This window comes from Diuraphis noxia, unplaced genomic scaffold, assembly GCF_037042655.1.
Source record: "Diuraphis noxia isolate RWA-SAM2 unplaced genomic scaffold, SU_Dnox_SAM2 contig0001, whole genome shotgun sequence".
In the NCBI taxonomy this organism is placed as follows: Eukaryota; Metazoa; Arthropoda; class Insecta; order Hemiptera; family Aphididae; genus Diuraphis; species Diuraphis noxia.
In genome coordinates, this window is record NW_028301711.1 from 92,237,677 (window position 1) to 92,262,300 (window position 24,624).

At 25.2% G+C, this 24,624-nt stretch overlaps 1 protein-coding gene across 2 annotated transcripts in view; it reads right to left on the bottom strand.

Moving 5' to 3' along the window:
- The window catches only part of SPR (G protein-coupled sex peptide receptor), a 243,549-nt gene that overhangs the window by 186,356 nt on the left and 32,569 nt on the right, over nt 1–24,624 (bottom strand). Inside the window, exon 2 of one of the 2 annotated variants that reach the window (XM_089216213.1) lies at nt 9,038–9,069. The exons of the other annotated variant lie outside the window; for it this stretch is intronic. The gene's annotated coding sequence lies outside the window, so the exon portion shown is untranslated. The remainder of the gene's footprint in view (nt 1–9,037; nt 9,070–24,624) is intronic. 2 annotated transcript variants of the gene reach the window in all.

Below are 24,624 nucleotides of genomic sequence, written 5' to 3' on the forward strand. Positions count from 1 at the left end.
TGAAATATTTAAATCCATATTTTTTTGTCTCATGTTTATAAAAAATATATGAAATTATGAACCATGTTTCATCTTTAATATCAAAGAAAAAAACACTTTTGATAATGATTTATTATGGATTCATTTGATCCCGAAAATACTAGTAATTTTGTTGTTTTTTGATCTCGTGTTTGCATTCATATTTTGTAACTTAAGATAGGGAATTGCACAGAGATTACATTATTATTATTATTATTATTATTATTATCATCATTATCATAACTGATTCAATTTTCCTTATTATCTAAAATTACAAACATAATAAGCATAAAAACAACAGAATTATTTTAATATTTTTTTTTCTTAATATATTTGATTATAGGCGCTCGGTCTTCATTGTTATATTTTCAATAGATGATTACCAAAGAAATAAAACAATATATCTACAATGCTAAATTAAATTATAATGTATATTTAATATAATTCGTGTTCATGATAAATATTATTAATCATCGAACCAATTCTAAAAAATAAAATGAAAAATGCGCTGCAGTTTATAAAATTTTCCATTGGTTAATCTATTTGAAATCATTACAACCGTATGAAATATGTAATAATGATGAGTAATCAACAAAAATAAATTAAAGTGTTCGTTTTTCATATGAAAGTAAACATTTGTTAAGACTGAAGTATTAACTTCTATAAATGATATTCTATTTTTTTAACATTTAACTTCAAGTAGAAAAATGTATATTTTAATATGAATGAATTAAATAATAATGAGTAGCGTCATATACGTAGCAGCTTAAGTTATTATTAATATTATTTGCCTTTATTTTATATTATAATACATAGAATTTAATTTCTAACAATAATCAGGTTTGATATCATATTATGATAAAACATCATATTATACTTATCATATTATAATACTTATCGTTTTTGTTTGGTTCCAATAAACCCTAACTGAAATTATATTTAAAATGTTTGAAGTTTCGTTTTTGAGAACTACAAAGGCATGTATTAGTAGTTTGTTTGTTAGTTACAATTTTTAAAATCTTTTGGTTTACAAAAGTGTTACACCATCAATGTGTGTAGCTATTTGAACGTTGTCCATTTCTGCAAGCCTGTGATACAGTGTATCAGTGACAGATTAATACCAACCAGATGAATATGAGAGGATTTTGATGTTAAATACATCAGACAAAAAGCTTAGTAGTTATACCGAATAAAATTGAACGTGAATATTGAAATAAAATGTTGTCGCATCATATAATATTTTACTTCACTGATGGACCTGGTAGCAATTGACATGCTGTAAGAGATGAAACGAGACTGCTTCGGCATAAGTATAGGTATGTAGTACGACGAAAGATTATAATTAATATCAATTTATTAAAGAGTATTGAAAAAAAATTACACGAGAATTTTTAATAAAACAGAACGCATTTTTAAGATGACATACGCGTCTGAGAAACGAATATAATAATATGTACGGGTAAATTGTACCAGCATTACAATATCAATAAAATATAAACACTCCATTGGAATATCACACCATTACGAGAATATTACGTCTAAAGTATTTATAGTAAAAAAACCTACTCATTCTGATTTAAACATTGACGTGTGTACGTGTATCGCGATTTTCATTATGCAAATATATTTAATGTCCCAAAATATGCACGGCTGTATATGAGTGAACGATCAAGTAAAATGTTTTGAATCTCATCTTTTAAATTGTAATATACAATGGTGTACCGACGTATAATATTAAACTGCATATGATGTAAACATTATAAATATATATATATATATATATGGCTTAAAATGTATGATTTCAAGAATTTCAAGTTTATATGCTTAAATTTAATCAACTAAAAATTATTTTAAAAATGTGCTTTCGTCGTTCACTCGGAGAATTCAAATATTTTTCTAGTAGAAAATCAGAATGAGAATAGTGACGTACATTCTATTCGAATTAAAATTGTTCGTTCGAGTGAAAAATAACAAATATTTTTTAACAGTAACAAAACAAAAGTTTGAATGTAAACGCTAGTGTGTAAAATGCAGTCTCGTTTACTACAAACGTTTATACTCACATTTACGATAATTTACGAGTGACCCAATGACACGGCTGACTGCAGTGAATGCATATGGAATTACAAATAAAAATTTGTTTCTTTGTGGATGTGAGTGACATACTTTAATATTACAATAATAATTACTATACTATATTATATTGCCTTATTATAATGCCATTGGACATAATAGTAAATGATTAGGTTATTATAATGGCAATATTTCCCATTTATTTTATCATTAAGAATCCCTAAAAAGAAGTTATTATCGAATTTAATTTTTAATTATCATTTTCGCATTCTTTACATCAAAAAAGTATCATATCGACCAATCACATATTATATGTCTCAGCACATTAATTTAAATTTTAGTTTATCCTTATTATTTTTAATAACGATTTTGATTATAATTAATGATGAGTTTTTTTTTCATTTTATTACCAAAGTTTTTATGCAACACTAATAATATTTATGTTTACGATACTAAGTTGACTTTGATAATAGGTTTGATTATTTTATTGAATGAAATTGCCCTAACAAAGATTTTAAATATTTATATAATAACTTTTCAAAAAATTTAATTGTTTTTTAATGAGTCTTGTAAAGTGCAAATTATATTTTTAGCCACCTTAATAAAAGTTTTAAATATTTTTATTAGTAATTCTGTTGTTTGATACAATGATAGATTTTTAAGTAGGTATTCTCATATTCTTGTTCGATAGATTACGGATCAAGGCTATCAGAGTGTTATAATAGTCTGTAGTTACTATATCACTAAATATGTTATGTTTATAGATGAATTAATAATTAAATTTGAGTTTACAGAGTGAAGAAAACTTGAATTTACCTACTTCTGGGCTAACACATACCTATTATATGTACTTACTGCTATATATTATATTTATAAACGGGTCTTGCTGCACAACATACATCGCCAAATAGAAACGCCCTTATTTAGTGAACAATGAAACATGTTACTCTTTAGTCTCGACTAAATTTCGTAAAAAATAATAATTATATCAATGCTACGTCTGACTGGTGCATCAGCTATGCAGGATTACCAAATAGGGAGATAGATGGTCAAATTTTTAACACGATGTGCTCGACCTCCACAAAGCCCCACATAATTAGGCGACTTTTTGAGCAGTGTTTATCGTTTAACGGTCATTCAGTTTTTACTTAGTTTATTTAACGAAATTTTTATAATTTTATTGTTATATCAACAACTAATATAGACGCAAAAATATGAATTCTAAGGACGAACTCACAGGGGGCTGAAGTACATTACAAAATTATAGGAACCTAATATATACATTGAACCAAGCGCTCCATGTTTCGATTAAGAGTTTTTTTTAAAGCAACGACAACAATGTATTAAACTCAATATTGATGAACAAGACAACTTGCTAATAATATAATTATACATACATATCGCGTATACGACATGAACTGCAGAAATGAGGTGCACAGCAGAATCCGGCTAATCGGCTTTGCCATTATCTGTACCTATTCAGTTCACGAATGGTGTTTGGACCGATTTGTGGTTATTGGCACGACCATTATACAGATAGATTCGTGATACATACTTAAACGCAATTATTATCGCCGAGCACTTTACACACGACTTGTTACTCAGCGTTCGATATTTACTTATTAGTTATTTCCACCGCCTTGTCGTACAGAGAATGATCTACTAAAACCATGTTTTCTCCATTTCCTCTTCAATAATGCTGTTGTATTCAAAATCTGACTTTGGAAATTATTCGCGTATATCAGTGTAAACCATATAATTTCGAAATTCTTGAGATTTTTCAAAAAATACTAATCTTGAGGAGTGCCTTGTGTATATACAAACTTCTGTAGCAATTATAACACCCATTTTCTTCTGTAAACAATTATTTTGCGGTTAAATATTCTGTAAATAATGTTTACGTATTGAAATCACGATTTGAACAAGAAGTATTCATTTAATCATTCAACTTTGGGCACTAAGGATAATAGGCTTGGAAGATATGGAGAGTGATTTGAAAATGTTAGTAATTAATATTAAATATATCAACATTTAAAATTTGAAAAAATGGCCCAAGTATAACAAAAGATGTGTATAATAAAAGGTTCGATATTACATATGCTTATTTATATACTCATTTATATGACCATTTTTAAGGACCATTATGCATGTGCTTAATATTGTAATATTTTAATAACTGAGTAACTAACCGTTTGAATTTTGAACTAGGTACATCAACATTTTTAGCAAAATTGTTGACCAAACAATTTATATTTAAAATCGTGTGGGGTACCCAAACATTTAAAAAACATAAGTTTATAAAATCTTCACGGTACACTCCTTAAGCAGGACGAAAAATCTCAAAAATTTGAAAATGTGGAACTTATTACAAGTATGTATAACATTTTAAAAATCCTAGTTTCAATAAATTTAACGAAACACATGGAGGGGGAAGTGAGCATGCATGGCGGAACCAACCGTCCTGTGTAAAGGCAATAATAAATTATGCAGCACAAAATAATAATAAATCGATAGAACATTACAGTTATAATATTATCATCGTTATTATGTAATAATATTAATACGAACCATAATGTACGGCGCCGAGCTGTGACGTGGTTTACCCAACATCGGATAAAATTGTCACATTGATTTCGTACCCGCGGATAAAACGCAGTGATCGTATATTGTGTATTTATAATATTGTTACACATAATTATTATTATTTTGCAGTCGCGAAAACTGTACTCTGCACACCGTTGTAAGTAAAGTTTGACAGTTGAGTTTGTTAGCGCTTATAATAATTTATTATCGATCGTTATTCGCGTGCGATGGTATTATTGCAATACGTTTAAAGTGTATTATTCATATAGCATTAAAATCATACGCATGAAATTAACCATTGTGGTGTGCATTAACGCTGTATTTGACGATATCCCGTAACAGAAAGAGGAAGTCCTAACCGTTATAATATTAATAATTTACTAACGATACTGCAGCACAGCAACGCAAATATAATGTATAGCTCGTTAGTCATTGCCGAAGGATCTAACGCATAAGTTTTTGGCGAGGAGGGGTTTTACGACCACGGAGAAACGTTATGGGTATATTATACAAAAAACACGTATTCGAGGTACTTTTTTTTTTATATACATTGTCGTTGGGCTGGTTTAAACACGAAAAACTAACTATAAATCGTCAATGTCGTTAGTACTACTTTATGGTTATTTTTATTAATTACAATTCTACATTGTAAAATGTTATCTGCTGGAGCCTCTCTATATTTTGCTGCCGTTCTTTTGTTTATAAACAATTGGATTTGGTATTCTTTTTAGTTTTTTTCGATAAAAGTAAACACAAAAAAAAAAAAAAAAAAATGTTGCGCGAAGTAAAAGTTTGTTAAAAATGGAATTTGTTTCTAATTCAATAAAAAAAAATATATACATATATGTAAGTATGTGTATGTAAAATAATCTCTAAAATTAACAATAGGTACTATTTTTTTAGTGAACAAAATAAAATATAATCTTTTTGTTTTTAAATTCATTTTTACTTGGAAACAAAATCTTATTTAGGTATTTATATCAATTAAAGTTTATGACAACAAAATATTTAATCTTTTAAGCAACATTTTAAATAAACTATAAATATTAAGCATAAGCTATCTTATAATGTGGTTGAAACCACGTGAGATATGTATTATAGGTATCTGCACTTTTACAATATATTCAATTTTAAGTTTGTATTCTAAAAATTCAAAAATTATATTAAAAACTTACAACAGTTAGGCACTCACATCGGTGCAGGATAATGATGAAAATGTGGTCTTGTATTTGAAAACAATTTTAAATAACCGTATTCAAAAATAAAAATAGAAAAGCGATTTAGTTTGAAATTTAATATAAAATATAGTTTTAGGTTGATTGTGAAAATTGAACGATTACCTCTAAAAATGTATACGCCCTATTTTTCCACTGCAATAATTATAAGTTAAAAATGAGTTATCATTAATCTGACAAAGAATAAAACAACACAGTATAATCAATATATGTTCCACGTTACTTAAAATCTCGACTCATAAAATTTAAGTACGAAGGTGAGAAACTCTAGTTTCTATGTTGACTTTTATATAAAAGCGTATACATTTTTTTTTAAATACACACTAACTTAATTTCAATATCCCTACACAAAATAATAACAACAATAATAAACTATTTTATGAAAAATTAATATTTTTAAATATTTGTAACTGAAACGTATATGTTTTGTACCATATATTTTGAACTAACATTTTTCATAAAACACTCAGAATCGTAATCTCAGAATACTGATTAAGTTTTATCATACATTGATTCGTATGATTTATAATTTGAGACACTTTTAACTACCAACGCACATAAGTTGATAGTAAACAGAAGGTAGAGAAAAGGTAAGTGTTTTTTTGAAAGTTCTTAAATATTATAATTTTTGGTCAGTTATTAAACATTAGTGTGATATTACTAGCAAAATTTAAGTCTACTAAACAGAAAAAGAATCAATTGTATTTGTCGTGAACGTGCCAGAAAATCCATTATAACAAGACAATCGATAAGAGCATTAAGAAGCTTAAGGAGAAAACATAAATCTAGTTTAGTGTGGGGAGTGGGCACACAGTTTTTCGAACTTAATAACTTTTTACGTGTAGTGATATTGCGTGAACTGGGCCCTATTAATATTACAAACATAACACACACATCGTGAACGGTTTTTGTTGAACGGCCTTCCATCTACCATCGATCAAACCTAAATTTTTAATCGAAAACCAATAAGAGTCTAAAGTTTGATAAAATAATAATGAGTGCTGAATAAAGTCAAAAATTGTGTAGGATTTAAAAATCTTGGGTGAAAGAATATTCTTTAAGACCTCAAACAGACTGAAGAAGCCATGTCGTCTATTACGGTTTTCCAATGAAAATTATTGGCAATTCAACTATCTCATCTTCATATTCCCGTTCAATTGCAAAGCATAAACTACGGAAATTGTCCTGTGGTTATAATTTTGGGGCACCATAACATTTTAGTATTCTTATTACGGTTCGAGAAAATTACAAAAATTAGCATAAAAAACGGCAAAAGTTCAGCTAAATTATTTTAATGCGCATTAATAATAATCAATATTATTTATATTGAGAATATTTTAAGGAATTTTAGATTTTGAGCGGAGGAAGGAAGTTGTTGATAGGTACCTACTGCGCTGATGTGCATTTTAAAACACTTTTCTTTGGTTTAAAGATTATTTATTGGATGTACTCGAATTTGTTCATATATCGTTATATAATTAATCAATACTCAGTAATATTTTCAACTGATATAGATTTTTTTTTATGTATGAAAAGTTATACGATTCTGATATTTTTCTATTAAATTGAATGGTTACATTTAAACTGTTTGTATTTAATTGCTTACTAGATAATTTAAAACAGTGTTTTTATAGTGTATAAAATAATATGTAAAACCATCGATTGGGTCTGGTTTTTTTGTAAGTATTCAAGTACTTAATTAATTATGAATATGATGAAAATAATTAACATTATCTGTATGAATTTATTTTTTTTTATTTTGCATGAGAGAGGTAGATAATATCATAATATTAACATTAATGTTGTACGGTTTGCAAAAAGCCCAATGGTGAATAATATTATAATATGTGTGGCTGACATAATATCAGGTTTATTATACTTAATATTTACAAAGTAATAACAATTGGAACTCTGGCAAAAATGAATGCATTAAAGCTTAATAATTTGTTTATCAATGTATAACCACACTTGTCTACAATATTTATGAACACCGTAATATTATAAAAACAATAACATATACTAAAATATTAATATGTTCGACATTTTATATATATAAATATTAAGGCATTTTTATAAATAAAAAAATAAATTATTCTCGTCAGAAAGTAAATTTGAACAATTTTGTTTGTGGCAGGTACCTACGCTCTATTTTGCATAGGTTAAACGCATAAATCATTCTGAGGTCAACTTTCATCTTCCATTCTCTCTCAAACGCACCGTATTCTAACTCATGGGAATTTCAAACTACCATTTAAATGCCCCCCAGATGAAAACAAAAAGGAACCGCAGCATGATCACTTTTCTTCCTAGTTCATTGAGTTGTAAAAGTGTAAGTAAACACTGTGAAACCAAATAGGTACCTGCATCATAACTCAATGTAATTTGTAGGCGTTAAACATTGTCAGTTGTGTGGATTTGAACTATTTAGACAATACAATGCCATTCGTCTTGCTCCGACTTGAAATATATCGTAGTTTGATAAAATATTATTATATATGTAGGTAGATAGTAGCTAGTAAAATGATAAATAATTTTGAAGTTTCCAAGAAACAAAACTAATGGTTTCACAAAGATGTCGTTTTTTCAGATAATCTACGTGGTTCATTAAGTCTTATATCATATAACATTCATAGCCCTTTTATTTACTAAAATTTAAACTAACATAAATGTCTATTGAGGATACTGAGGGTTATATTTTAAATTTTAAAACAGGACTAAAAAATGAAACAAGCTAACATTTTAACATATTAAACATCTTATAAATTATATACCTTTTAAATGATGCCGACTATTTACTTTTACTAGGTAAATAGTTAAACATTTTTAAGTAAAACATATGGCTTTTACTCACTTAAATTATTATAGAATTAAATAATTTGTAGGTAGTTTTTCATATTTAGACTTAATATTATATTATATTATAAGATTGTTCTTTTAGATACTTACTAAATGTAACGAATTTTTAATGTAAATTCTTATATCTTAAATCTATATAAATTATAATATAATATGTTATTTTGGACAAAAAGATTGTGTGTTTATAAAAATTTATATTGAAAGTAAAATTCAAATACTTCGTTATTTTATGATATAAACTAAATAAAACAACTATATACTACTATACTTACGACTTTTAAATATTCACTGGTTTTACTCAAATCTGAAATATAATAAATTAGAATTAGACAATATTTATGTCAAACAGTACAAATAGTGTTTTAATTCGGAATATTAGATTAATTTTTTTTTTTTAATAACTTTTGTACTCATAATAATATTAGTAGATTTTTATTGATTTAAACTTACTTCAGCCATAAATGATTATTAAATATCTTGGGGTTTTTATTCAAATAATAAGCAGATTTCAGCAATGAGTAGATCAGCGGTTCCCAACCTTTTTAGTGTCGCGGACCACTAATTTTGTAATAAATATTTGAGGCCCACCCATAGTATACCTATATACGTTTTCATAAAATTATAATTATATATATTATATATAGGTACATGTATATATAGTTGTTAGAAATAAAAAAAAAAATAAAAAAACTTAATTATATTATATATATATATATATATATATATATATAATATTTAATATTATACCTATGACTCGCAGCCATTGGGTTGGAAACCGCTGGTGTAGTTAAATGGTGTAGGAAGCTACATTTAATATAGGCACGTGAATTAACAATATTAAAAGAAATGTCGTAAATAACAATAATGTGTTTCAAATTAAAATATACATGAAATTTAGCAGGTGGGTAATGTTTTATTTATTAACAGTTTGAAATAAATCATGCTTCTAATACTTCACTTAACTGACACATGATTGGTAATGTTTAAAAAAAAATTGTATTTCTTGATAGTTACTGATTTGACATGAAATAATCAACTTCTTTGAGATTCTGAACACAAAAATCTTATATATCCATATGATAATCTTTTTGAAGTGCTCTCAACATTTTAGTTTAGTAAACGCATAAAAAAATATCATTCGAGATGTACATTTGAGTTATGCAGTTAAATAACTTATAAAAATCAATTTCAAAATGGTAATTTTATTGTTTTATTCACTACCTATTTTACATTAAGTATTAAAATATTGAATTTAATTTTAAGTTGAAAATTTTTTAGCGTTAACCTACACAAAACCATTATTTAATACCCACGATTGCCTAAAAAACACGTGTATATTGTTTTTATTTGCGTAGATGTAGATTTGATGAACGTAAGAGACAAGAGTTAATAATTCAAACAAAATAAGTATGATAAATAAGTTTAATTTAATTTATTATTATATAGTTATTTTGATAGTAAATATACATTTAGATACCTAAATATGAAAACTTTGATACGAATACGAGGCCATCTCCAAATATATTTAAGCCATACAGAAAATAGTTTTCTTCGGTTTGTTTTATGAACACTTAAAATTTGAAATACGGCATAAACACTTTAGTAAACTGAACTGAGCTCAAAAACGTTTCTCGAATGCGATGATTTATGGTTGCTTTTGAGTTAAAAATAATAATACAACACTTGGCCAAGGTATGTGTGACTATCGAGACGAATGTTCACCAGATTTTATAGGTTCGCTATTTGGACTTTTTTAAATTTCATTCATAGTGCACCTCAGTGAATTTCATTGATAGGAACAAAACGTTGTCAGGTATTTTCAATTAGTAAAACAAATTATTATTTAATTTTAATATTAAAATTTCTATTTGACGTTGTAGATTAATTTTTAAGTTTGGAAACGTTTTAAATTTTGGTAAAATCTAAAGACTTTACTATTACTGTACTATTTAGCTCGTAAAAATATTGGGCACCTAGCTATTGATAAAAAACACGCTATTAATTCATGATTTTTAATAAAATAAAAGTATAAGGACATACAATTTTAAAATGCAATATTTATATTCAAATATTAAGTGTTGATAATATAATAGTTGTTTCATTAAAAATAGGATATACGCGATGGTAGGAACGTAAGAGCTATGTAAAATGTTAAATTTTCATTATAGTTAAGTTGTATAAATTTAAAGTTTCTCAAAATTAATAGGTAGAGGTTTATGTTTAAATAATCACTCTGTTCACATCAGATATATTACATCTAGGATCTAGGCATCAAGAGTAAAGTTGTGATATAGCTGTCGTAATCATAAATCAATTAAATTCTTTATTAAACATTTTATAATCTGTCAGTCATGAACAAAGTACAAATTATACCTTGTCAGACTAACAGACATCTGTCACTATTACTCAAAGTTATGGTCCATGTTAACTTTAAATATAAGACATCTTGGACTTAATCTAATTTTGGTTTATTTAAAATTATCAACGTCATGGACATTTTGGTAAGTAAAATAAGTGCTTTTTACATACGTATAATGATTGTACACTAATTGAATACTTACAGAAATAACAGGAATTTAATACCTAAAATATTATAATAACGCAAATGTACAAGGAATTATAATATAGAATAATCGATAGTTTATAACATGTAATAAGTATACCAAATTGTAATTGATTCAAGCGTACACAAACTATTTATTAACTTTGTTATTAACTTGTTAGTAAATATTTTAAAACTTTTTTAATTATATAAAATAGAAATTAACCTAACCTAACCTAACCTTATGTGCAAATAACTAAAAAGCGGGTAAGTCGTAGATGTCGCTCTGCTGTACTGTAGGTTACTGTAATGGATGGGATTAAATTTGAATGCAATGATAGGTATCATTGTATACGAAAAACGATTCTGAACGGAGATGATTTGTCAGTCTAGGATATATTATATTTAAATATTGTCATATATTCTATTTTGAAACAAATATTTTATTTTTCATTTAAGACGCATTTTGCATATGGCATGGTTAATCAATTAGTGTAGTTATCATGTAGTTATCATAATTCATAATACTTTATATTATCATAGATATTCATGTACCTGGTTTGAGGATAAATCGTTATCATTACGCGATTTCATGAAAATTTAAAACTCAAACGCTCAAAACATTTTTCCTATAATGATGCTTCAAATTTTCTTTATAGCTATTTGAAGCAAAACTTATGGAAAACTTGGTGTTAAATTTTATAACCTAAGATAAAAATACAAACAATATTATGAATTTTGAACTACAAAATAATTTGCAAATATTCATGGTTTTGACGAATTTTTGTCAATATTTTAAATTCAAATGCTAATAAAAATTTAATTTGAATTTCCGGTGGACATTTTTTTTATGGTAAAGATTGACAAATTTGTAAGGAATCTTGTATTAAATTTTCAAATCTTAGGTATAAAAGGAAAATTTTTTATGAATTTCTATCTAAGATAATTTGAACATTTCCGTATTTTTTATGTATTTAATCAAATTTTGAACTGTACATTTTTATAAAAAAAATTTGTGACTATATATTTCTTTTATTTTTCAACAGCTATTGTAAAAATATGTTAGGAGCCTTGTATTAAATTTTCAAATCTTAGATATAAAAGGAAAATACTTGATGAATTTGTAGTTTAACATTATTTGCGAATTTTCGTGATTTTTATGTATTTTGTCAAAATTCAGACTTTGAATGCTTTAAAAAAAAAATGTATTCATGTATATTTCTTTTATTTTCCAACTATTATTGTAAAAATATGTTAGGAGCCTTGTATTAAATTTTCAAATCTTAGATTTAAAAAGAAAAATTTTTATGAATTTCTATCTAAGATAATTTGAACATTGCCGTAATTTTTACGTATTAAGTCAATATTTGAACTTCAAATGCTAATAAAAAAAAAATTGTGCCTATGTATTTTTATAATTTTTTAATTACTATAAGAATAACTTATGAGGAACTTTGTATTCAATTTTCAAGTATTTTGATAGGGCAAAAAAGTTTTTATCGACACAAAAAAAAATTTTCAGACAAATTGAAAATTTCAGTCGTCTATAAATATCTCAAAAAAAGTCAAAATATTTTGAAAATTAAATCATGTAAAGAAAATGCCAATCCTAATAACTGGTAAAATTTTCAAGTATCTAGGACTTATACTTTTTGAAAAATAACAAATATTTAAAATCGTTTCAGGATAAATCGTTATTGTTACACTATTTCGTAAAAATTTAAAATTTAAATGCACTTAAAATTTGTCCTATAATGACGCTTCGAGTTGTCTCTATAACTACTTTAAAGGAAAACTTATGGAAAACTTAGTGTTGTATTTTTAATCCTTAGTTATAAACAAAAAAAAAATTTTATGATTTTTCAGCTTCAAAATTACTTGCAAATTTTCGCGTTTTCGACAGATTACTTAAAATTTTGAACTATAAACGCTTATTAAAAAAAATCGTGACTTACGATTTTTAATTTTTTTTAGCTACAATAAGAACACCTCATAAGGAATCTTGTATTAAATTTTCAAGTTTTTTTGGTCGTCCAACATTTTTTTACCGACACTTCAAAAAAAAATTCTCAAAAAAGTCGAAAATTTCAGTGGTCTATAAATAACTCAAAAAAAGTCAAAAATGTTTAAAAATTAAACTGTATATAGATATCACTAACACTAACATTAACATTTGGTGAAAACTTCAAGTATTTACAGTGATTAGTTTTTGAATTACAATCATATAAAAAAATCGATTTGGTCGAAAACTGATTTTGCGTAAAAATTCCCGTTTTTCTGTCATTTTTTTTTTTGTTGTTCTCTATTTTTTTGAAAAATGTTTACTTTTGACCTCTATAATGCACCAAGGATCTTCACTTTTAAATCGGAAACCACCCCCAAAGTTTGAAATCGAAGCATTATTTCGACTAGTTATGTTGTACACAGACACAAAAAAAAAAAAAAAACACACATCATTGTAAAATCAATACATTCATCACTTCGTTCAGAATCTAAAAAACTCATTTGGTTTTATTTCCTAGTATAAACGGTGTGATTATTATGCTTTAAATGTGTGACTAGTTTTTATTAAGAATTGATTTAGTATAATATAAGTATTTCAAAATAACTAAGAAATAAAAAAAATGATTATAATAAATATATAAAAGTTAAAAAATATTCGAAATATATCTGAAATAAAAAATCTATTATTCTCAATATAATAATTTGCGATGCATTTTTAAATATAAAATATTCGTTGTGATTTTAATTATAAAATAACATGAAACCTAAAAAATAAATTATTCCTTTTAGAAATATTATGAGCATATTTCGTAAAACATTTTATTCAAAGAAATATTTTCAATATATTATATTTGTTACAGCAAAATAATAATGTTGTATTATTAAATATTATACGAAATACATTTAGAGGAAACCACACATATATATACGTCTGAAATATATACTATCTAATATTATTTTTGATAAAATGGTTTTTATTATGTTTTATTTTATTGATGTTTGTTATGGTTAGGTTATTGATATATGAAATAACTAAGGTGGTAATAAATGTTATATTTTTTAAATTGGATATGAACAGCGGGATAGACAAAAATTTTGTATTTTTTTATAAAGAGGAGGGGGAAGGATTAACACCACAAAAAATTCCCATTAAATAATTATTTTATTAGTTTTTTTTTTATGTCATATTTTTTTAGATTATGCAACAAAATATTTTAATTTTATTTATGATGATTTAATAGTAGTTTAGATTTCACTCTAAGATGTTGTGTATGTAAAAAAAACAAACTGTGTGCTAACATCTTTTTAAAAGTAATCCCATGATAATTGCTTCATATTATTTAAGTCATTAAATTTTAAAAAATGTAAACAAATTAAAACCTACTTCAAATTAATGTCATTGCTAATAGAGAAAAACTGTTTTTATGAGAAATTCTTGAATTTTTTATTATTATAAAGATCCTTGGTGACATGGACAATTGGGTCAACAAAAAGTTTTATTCACATGGATTGTCTCTTATTCTAATAAGTATTTTTTAAATCTTGGTTTGGAGGATGATTGTGAAGTATTTCAGTTAATGATTCAAGAAAATTGTAGCTTATTCTAATGTTTAAAAATATAAACTGGCATTAAAATTGGACTGACTACTAAAATTTTTTGTAAAGATAGTTGAAGAAATGCAGACTTTTCATTTTCGTCCCCTTTAACGGCTTGAAAATGTTTTTCTTTCCATACATACTGTTGTAAATTATATTTTTTTTATGTGACACTTTTGTTTCACAAAGTTTGCAATATAAAATGATGTGAAACGAATTTATATATAAAAATTAGATTCATATCTTATATATTTTTAAAGTTGAATTGGCTTTAAATACGAGTCCTAGTTATAAACTAACTACTCATCACTAATATTTAGTGATAAATCACTTACGAATGGATTATCGCAAGGAAAAACGTTAAATCCATGACTTCGTTATTAGCGTTATAATAATATGTTACCTTTATCAATATTGCTTTTATGAAATACTATTTTTACTATAATCAATTTTTTTATTTTAATGATTATATTATAATAAAATAAGATTAATTAATATACATGTATAATCAAAGCAAATTCCCTTGTTGTAAGAATAAAATCAATATTAAACCATACGAGTAATCGCCATTCCTCAATAATATAATTATAAATACTATTTAAATGTATGAGTAGTCAAACTTAGATTTGCTTATATTAATTACTTATCCAGTGCTATCTCTCAAACTGTATGCTTAATTCGTTGTCTGTGATTATACTATAATCAGTATATTATTATTTTATTTGCAGTATATTTTTATACATATAGATAGATAATCGTTAAAATATACAAAATAATAATCTTACAACGATGTCCAATTTAATTTATTGTTATGTAAATTTATTCGTTTTATCGTGAAAAGTCTGACAATTCAAATATTCAATTAAATGATATTTAGGCCTTTCACTTTTTAACTTAGCTTATCTTCTGCCCATAGGTCTAATAATTCTCTGTACCAAATTTTGTCACAATCGGTCCAGCACATAGAATTCATGAAGGACAAACAGACAGATAGACAGAAATCCATTTTTATATACATATGTATATAGAAGATTGTACAAAACATTATTCTGGTCTTTGTCACTTAAAGTTTTTTCAATCTTCAGTATTTTTTGAAATAATCATTAATCCATGATCCATCACTAATTGGTGTCGTTGCAGGAAATTTTGATTCAAAGTTTAATTTTTGGGATGGTTAAATTGCTATAGAGCACATTTATGAATGTGTTTCCAAATTTTATCATTTATTACATTATTCAAGCAAGTACATTTGTAAGAATTATATTTAAATATGACACATATCACATCGTAAAATACATTTAAAAGTACATGATGAGTGAGTCTTTTCCACTTTATATTTAATATCAATATCTGTTTCAGCATTAACCAACCAATAATTGTCAAATTTCTCTCTCATTTCTGATAAAATATTTTTTAGTTATATCGTGACATTCAATTATTTGTTATAACTGAGTAGTTCATTTTTTTTTTTAAATATTTTTATGCAATGTCTTTAAATACATATTTGTATTAATTCCCAAATGTTTTTTATTAAAAAATGACGATTTTTCTACCCTTTTCGAATAGGTACTTCTTAAATATTTTCCTAAGTTCGAAGTATTAGCATTATTAATAAGTTAATTTATAACTACTGAACGTTCTGCTGAAAAAGATTCCTCATCTGTTTCATGTTAGAGTGCTTTATGAACTTAAAAAAAAAATTATAGTTTTTTTTTTTTTTATGTGAATTGATTTTAATTAAATTTTTTGACTATTGTTTCTCAGAGCATGATATTGTATACATAATAATTTTTTTCAATAGATCCTATCACACAATTCCATATACGAGTATTATGAAACTCAGGTTTATCATTCGACACAAAAATTGATGGATTTATTATTCGTATCGTAATTTTAATACATTACGAATAAGGTTTATATTATGTAATTGTATCACATTTATTTTAAAAACAAAATATTGGAAATCCACTTCCATATTCATCCATAGTGAGTAATGAGTATAATTGAAAATTATAACTATTCAATCCGTGTATACCATCTATAAAAAACTTTATCTTTGCCAAACTTCAAAAACATTTCTGATTGAAAATGTGTCGTAATGATCAAACAAAAATCTTTTTTAATATAACTTGGAATATTTTCCGTCATCTTTATCTTATTGCTTAAAATATGGAACTGGATTATCTTCACCCACAACCTCATACTGACAGCATCATTTTTATGTGATTTAATATTGTATAAAATATTTAAACATTTTTTTTATATCTCGTGAATCTCTTTCAATCAGATGAATCCTTTTTAATTCTGTTCCAAATTTTAATCTTTGAATGTCATCTAATATTTGACTCGAACACTAATTGCCAATTTTTATGAAAGATAATCGATTTTATGGTATATTTTATTTTAAGAGAAATCGTATTTTTAATTTTTACTGCATAAATTGATAGATCAGATTAAAATATGAAAATAATGCAGTTTTATTAGGATTTTAAATTGTGTTATACAGTAGTATAACCAAGGCCCTGACACTGATAGGAATTAACACATACAGCATAGGCCAAACGAAAAATCGTGGCGGCCGTCTTCCCAACAGGCCAACAGTATCATCATTCTGTAAAACTAAACTTATTGTTTTCAATTAGTATACAATATAATTATTAGTATTTAATTAATATTAAAATAAATTAAAATACACGGGGTAGCAAAGTTAAATTGCTGTTTAATAAGTAAAAACTGTAAAAATTTAAACTTAAAAGATTTAAAATTTAATGTTTTGAATAAATGAAAACACGTTTATCAAATGAATAATGATAACTGATAAGAATTTTTCCTGTTAGGAAGATGGCCGCCAATCCGTCGCGATTCCGTTTACATCTAGAGTGTCCTTTCTGATTGTATCTATTCTGTGGTATAACCTTCAATTTTATTCATTTCTTCGATATGAATTGCTGCTTTACGATTTCAATTATATGCTGCCGAAGACGAGTTCTGTGCTAGTCAACACTAATTTTTGAAATCTCATTATAAACTACTATATTTGATGGGCAAATGGTCATATTAGTTTTACAAACCATCTACTATATTTTTGAGTATAAATATTAAAGTAAAGTTGTTGTACAATAATTTATTTCCCATATAATATGATCCTACAATATTGAGATAGATTCGGTTTATCAGTAAATTAAAAAATTCACCATCTGGTTTTATATAATGTGTGGTATAACTGTATAATATTGGCTCGTATAACTGAAGTATTGTACCAACAATTTATTAACTACAATCGTGTGATTAACTAATCCTATATTATTGTATTTTAGTTAATAATTGATAACTTATTATTGATATAGGTATATAAAGTGATTTATTTAAAAAAACATACAAGAAAATCGTTCTTAATGAACCATAATATACTTATTTTAATGTATGAATAGGGATTTTAAGCTTTTGATGCAATGCTGAAAAATTGAGTGAACAAAGACCTGATTAGGATCAATTAATACTGGTTCAATACACTTATATTAATTAAACATCCGGACTTGAAGTATTTTATGAGTACTACAATTTAAATTAACGTGAATAATTATTTAATATTCGACATAGTTTGAGGTCAATATTCAATTATTGCTAAAACTACATTAAATTAGTTATTCTCATGTATAATTGGATTTTTGCAGTTACAATATTATGCTTTGGTAATGGCCATTACAAATGCAATTAATGATAGGGAATTATTATCAATCATTTATGAAGTTGAAAATTCATTGTTGAGTCTGATGTAGTCATTACCATTTTAGGTATAATTGCATCCTCGCACAATGCCAATTTATTTGAGAATTACTGAAAAGTATTTTAAACGTTAATGATAATTTTATCTCCGTTGCATGAATTAAGATATTTAATTTATGTAATGATTGTATTAGCTTTAAACAGATATGAGTTGTTGACATTCCAAAATGGAAGATGCAAACATTCACATTCTTGGGAACTAACTGAGGTATTTTTTTCAAAGATTTTTATTGTTGGATTTGTTTTGTTAAAATTTTTAATATAATATGTGATCAAATTTTATATTTATGTTGAGTTGATATCATTTTTGCTAAAAAAAAGCTATTTTATATTCAATTTCGTAAAAATTTTTCATTTTTCCCAAATCTACGTCGATGCTTAAAACAATGATGATTATATTTTTTTCGTCATAGACCATATTTTCAATTCGTATTTTATATTATTGTCAGATTAAGATAACAGTTTTAAATAACATAAATAAAACAAATTATTTTTTACTAAAAAATATTATAATATTACTACAAAATGTAGGTATTTATCCGAATGCTGTGTGATTTTGAAATAATTTTACGTTGTATTAAACTTGAATAAGTAATTAGAGATTATTATTTGTTATATTAATTAAAATAAGACATCTATCCCAAATCGATTTTCATAAACCGATCATGATGTATATTTCTATTCTTCACGTATGGAGAACTGACAAGCAGTCACAAACAATTATATATTTTCTTAAGTACCTGGTAAACCGGGTAACCTTTGAGACTATAGTCATCAATTCAAAAATGCTGATACATAAAATAATGAATATTTTGTTTTTAATCATTCAAAATCATTTAAACTACCAATATGTTGTCATAATTATTTTCAGAAAAATTGTATTTATTAATAATTATATTATGGATGTATGAGACTAATGTACTTATTATTCAAAATACTTTGTATTAAAAAAAAAGATAATTTAATTGTTTTTCAAAATACTAATATACAATATAATATTACAGATAAGACTTTTTAAATATAAATTAATATTATTATGTTGCTTTACTATATATAATTTAATATTATGAGAATTGCATAATTTTAAAACAGTAGGTTTGTATAAATATATTGGACAATAAGCTGTTTAACTTCAATTACTGTTCAGTAAACCTGTAACCCTAATACCTAATTTATATAAGTTTAAATCTTTGTATTATTTAATAGTTAAAATCTCTTTGCAAATTCAATATAAAATAAAGTTATTAATGTTATATTAAACCTATTTTTTATACAAAATATTATTCTCACATTTATGCACAAACAATATGCATACTTCAATATTTCCAAATACTGTCCAAATAAAATAGTCTTTTATGTGAGTACGTTCACCTAAGCTTAAAAAAAAAAAAACAACAACAAATATCTATTGTTCCACATCATATAGTTATTGTTATTAGTATTTTAGTTTTTACATATATTTCTAATATGAGATACACGATAGGGAACCTTTTTAAAAATAATAATGTCGCGTTCTAATTGGACAACAATAGGTATACAATAGGTATATGCATTGTATTCGTAGGTTCTTATAAAATGCAAGCGAAGGACATATTTTAAATAAAAAGGTTTAGAATATTGAAATGGTAAATAAGTGAAGTCTCTTGTTAAAAAATAAATCCGTATTATTGCCTTCTTTGTACTATGAAGTATATATACCTACCTGTTTTCCTGATAATTTCACGAAAAAGGTGTACAATTTCAAATTTATTGAATTTAACTAAAACCTTTTGTTAATCTAATAATGACGTTTTGTACTTTTATTTTCAGCTTTATTGAAGTTCTTTGACACTGACAAACTGATAAATTACTCATCTTTATATGCATCATAAATATAAAATATCATCATTGATGATGCATAAATGTAGGTATAACACATAAATCTAATGGAAATAACGATAATTATAAAAAAACAAATTTATACTAATCATTGTTATGTTTTTCAAAATAAATAGCTACTTTTTGAATTATGGTTAAATGAATAATTCACCTATTAACAATGTATACACTAGTACTTTAAGTCTATAGGTATACATTTTATGAATTGTAACACCAGCAATTAAACTAACAAAGAAAATATTAGAATATACATAGAACTGTAGAAGCACTTATCCTGGTGAAATTCAAAACATTAGGTATCAAAAGCCGCTTATTAAAAAATCACCTGATCTAATAAGTAATATAATTTAAATGAACCTACAAAATAAAACCATTTTTTTCTTATTACACATATTCAATGACCTAATTATGATTTTAATCATGGCTCTATTCAAGCTATCATACTTATCAAGCTCTTGGAAGTACTAAATTGTTATTTTAATCTTTTATCCAAACTAGCCACAACAAGATTAATATACATAGCATTAAAATATTCAATATCTAATCTATTATAAGGTGTTAACATTAATAATATTATAGTGACTAGATTGAAACATCCGATTTAAAATAATTTCTATTTCGAGCCGTTTATGAAAATTGGACGATCGAATCAAAGTAGTTAATATTTAAATACTGATGATAGTAAAAATAATAATCCTATTTAACTAATACCTAATAAGTATTACCTATATGTATTATGTGATATTAAGTCTGATAGTACCAGACGTGTACATTATGCATAATAGGAACAATACTATAATAAAACGCTTCTTTAAATAATTATTTTTCAAATAATTATATCTGAAAACTGATGGTAAAAAAAAACAAACAACCTATATCTCATTATCGTCCAAAGTCTAAAATAAAATTCGCCACTAATAAATTAATCGTACGTAAAAACGAATTTCCCCTATTTGTATAGGTATAGGTAATTTTAAAACATTATTGTTTTAACATTCTTTTACTCTATTTCATAAAATCAACAACAGAATAAATGTGCGGTTCTTAATTTATTTGTTTTCGAAAAAAAAAAAAACAACAAACAATTGGTTTGACGATAAAACATATTGATTAACGATTAGTAATATATATATATAAACAATAGATTGTTTCACAGAAATTGGTTATATCGTCAATTTTACACATAAACTCTAATTATCTCCCACGGAGTTTACCAACGGTAATAAAAATATCTCATGAATTATAGAAGTTAATGTAAAATAATTAAACAATAATCAGTGTACAACGGATATTTAATTATTTTCAATTGAGCACATTATCTGAAATGATCACGTCGTTGAATAACTAACTAAAACATAAATAACTTGATAGTGTTAAAATGTATAAAGTTCAGTAAGATAATGTGCCGGGTGATAAAATATTTTCACCACTCTGATTTTTAAACTTTGAATATTTATATTTTATAGGCTAGTTAGGTAGCTATTTATTCAAGTTTAGATAATTTTTATTGATAAAAATTATTGATCGGAAAAAAATATACAGTAATAATAAGATTATATATGTCTATACAAAAAATCATGAATAAAAATAACTAAAAGGTAATATAATAGTTAGTAAATTTATTTCTATGATGATTAGCAGTAAATGCCACTCAATTATTTTACAACGCACTTATTTTGTCCGCTATTAAGTTTGTAATTATAGCCATATTTTTGATTCCACGATACAAATTATTGAAGGTGTTTAAAAAAAAAATTTTAAATGTGAAATTAAGTCTCAATTATTGACAAATAATATTTTTTTAAATATTTATGTAAGTATTCATATTATTTATATATGTTATGTATTGAAATTTTTTAATATGGAAATTGAACAAAATATTTGGTCAATTAAATCAGTCTGCTAATCTCAGTCAGTGAAAACCAATTCGTTATTCTGCAGATTTTAGGAAAAAATAAAGTACCTAGTTGCTACTAAAGTAATTGTGTTTACAGCATTCCTTAAAAATATGCTGGAAACTCACAAAAAAGATTTCAAACATCGTCGAAAAAAAAATATATTTTATAATAAAATAAATTCCATAAATAGATTCAGATTTGAGTCGCAAATGTGAATATTCTTCAAAATAAATTTTAAAAATGTTGGTATAGAAATAATTACGCCGGAAAAACTAATGCTGCATTCAATAAAATATGAAGACATTTTTTCTGAATACTAAACAGATTATTTTCAAAAATTACATGCAATCTTTGTTTGTTTTTCGATTGATGAGTGGCATATTAATTAACTAACATTGACCAAAATTTTAACACTTCACAATTTTAGTAATTTATGTTTATATGAAAAGGAAAACCACAATTTATTGTACAACATATAGCTCAAAATTACATTAATATTACTGACGATAAAAGAAACTTGTACAAGTAGGTACTTCATTTTCGTTATGTTTTGGTAACGGCTGCAAGTATATACATTACGTATAACATTGATTAAATTACTACAATATAATATAAACACTCCCATTTTTGCCAAACTTAAAATATTATTTTTTAATTATTTTTATTCTTATTTTGCAAGTCTCATAAGAATATTTTAATAACTTCATACTTATAACAATATAAACAAATATATATTGAATTATGGAACAACTCTCTATCATCAAGTTTTGACTGTTGTTATACGTTAACGTTATTTCAACGACCGAGAATATTGTGACATAAGCTGATTATTATTCTAATTGATTCATGTTGAACAACAATTACTATCTAACAAAATCGAATTATTTCTTTAGGTAAACTATTTTAAGCGGATATTCATACAATTTTAGAAAAAACAAGAGATACCTAGTATTCAAGTCAATGCAATACTTTGACTGCTTTGAAAATCAAGATTACCATTATGCCTTTAACTTAATTGATGTATTATGAGATTTGAATAATTGCATTGAAATAATTATTTCAGGAAGTTGTATGTACACGTGACACAGTTCAGAGGAAAATAAGTGCGACGAAATAAGTGAAGAATATTTGTCTTTTATACATATATAATATATTGCATAGATAATAATATACTACAAAAAGTGTCCTAGATGTGAATTCGAACTTACACAATGATTCATGTCCTCTAATATGTACACGAGTGTGCTGGTAAGAAATATCTATAGAAGTAGCTTAATGTTCACGAGGTGTTACAAAAAATTACAAGAGTTATTTGTGGAATAAACTTTAAGTGTTATTACATACACTCTTATTTAAACCCAAAATGCACATAAAAATGTAGTGAAAAACGTTATTTAGTGTTGCGTGTAAAATAGGTAGGTACGTCTAAGTACATTGAACATTTAAAACTGTTTTAAGATGGTTCCTGTTTAACGAAATTATATGGGGAAAAAATGAGTATACAAATATACATTTTTTTAGAGCAATATTTACTAAAAACGATTTAAGATAATAATGTTCAAATAAATACGATTAATTGTGAGGTTCAAGCAATACGTATATTAAATTTGTACTCGGTAAATATTGTTATATATTATTTAACAGTTGTTTATTATAAATATTATAAGCATACATAAACGCGTTTAGGTCAATACAAATATTATTCTTTAAGTTTTTCTATTTAACCGATACAGTCATAATGGTATTATTTACTAGCATCACATAGCTATAATTCTTAATATTTCATGTTTACCAAAACTATAATTTTGGTATGTTTACTATCGTTAAAAGTTATGGATTTAATAAATATGTTTGAAGTCTAAATTTTTTAAGCAAAAAAATTGCCTCAGAATTTTCATTTTCTTACGAAATATAAATTAATTAATGTATACTTAAAAAATAGAATGGAATATAAGAAATGATTTGTATTTGTATTACCGAGTAAATCATTCATATTTCACTTATTTATTAGTAGGTAAATTTAAAATACACTTTTGAACGATAAAACCAACTATGAAGTACCTACAGACGATTTTTAATAATTTGTATCTGTTATATAATCACATGGTCATCGTTAAGTTTATTCGATATTTCTACAGCAAGTTTAACTCAGACG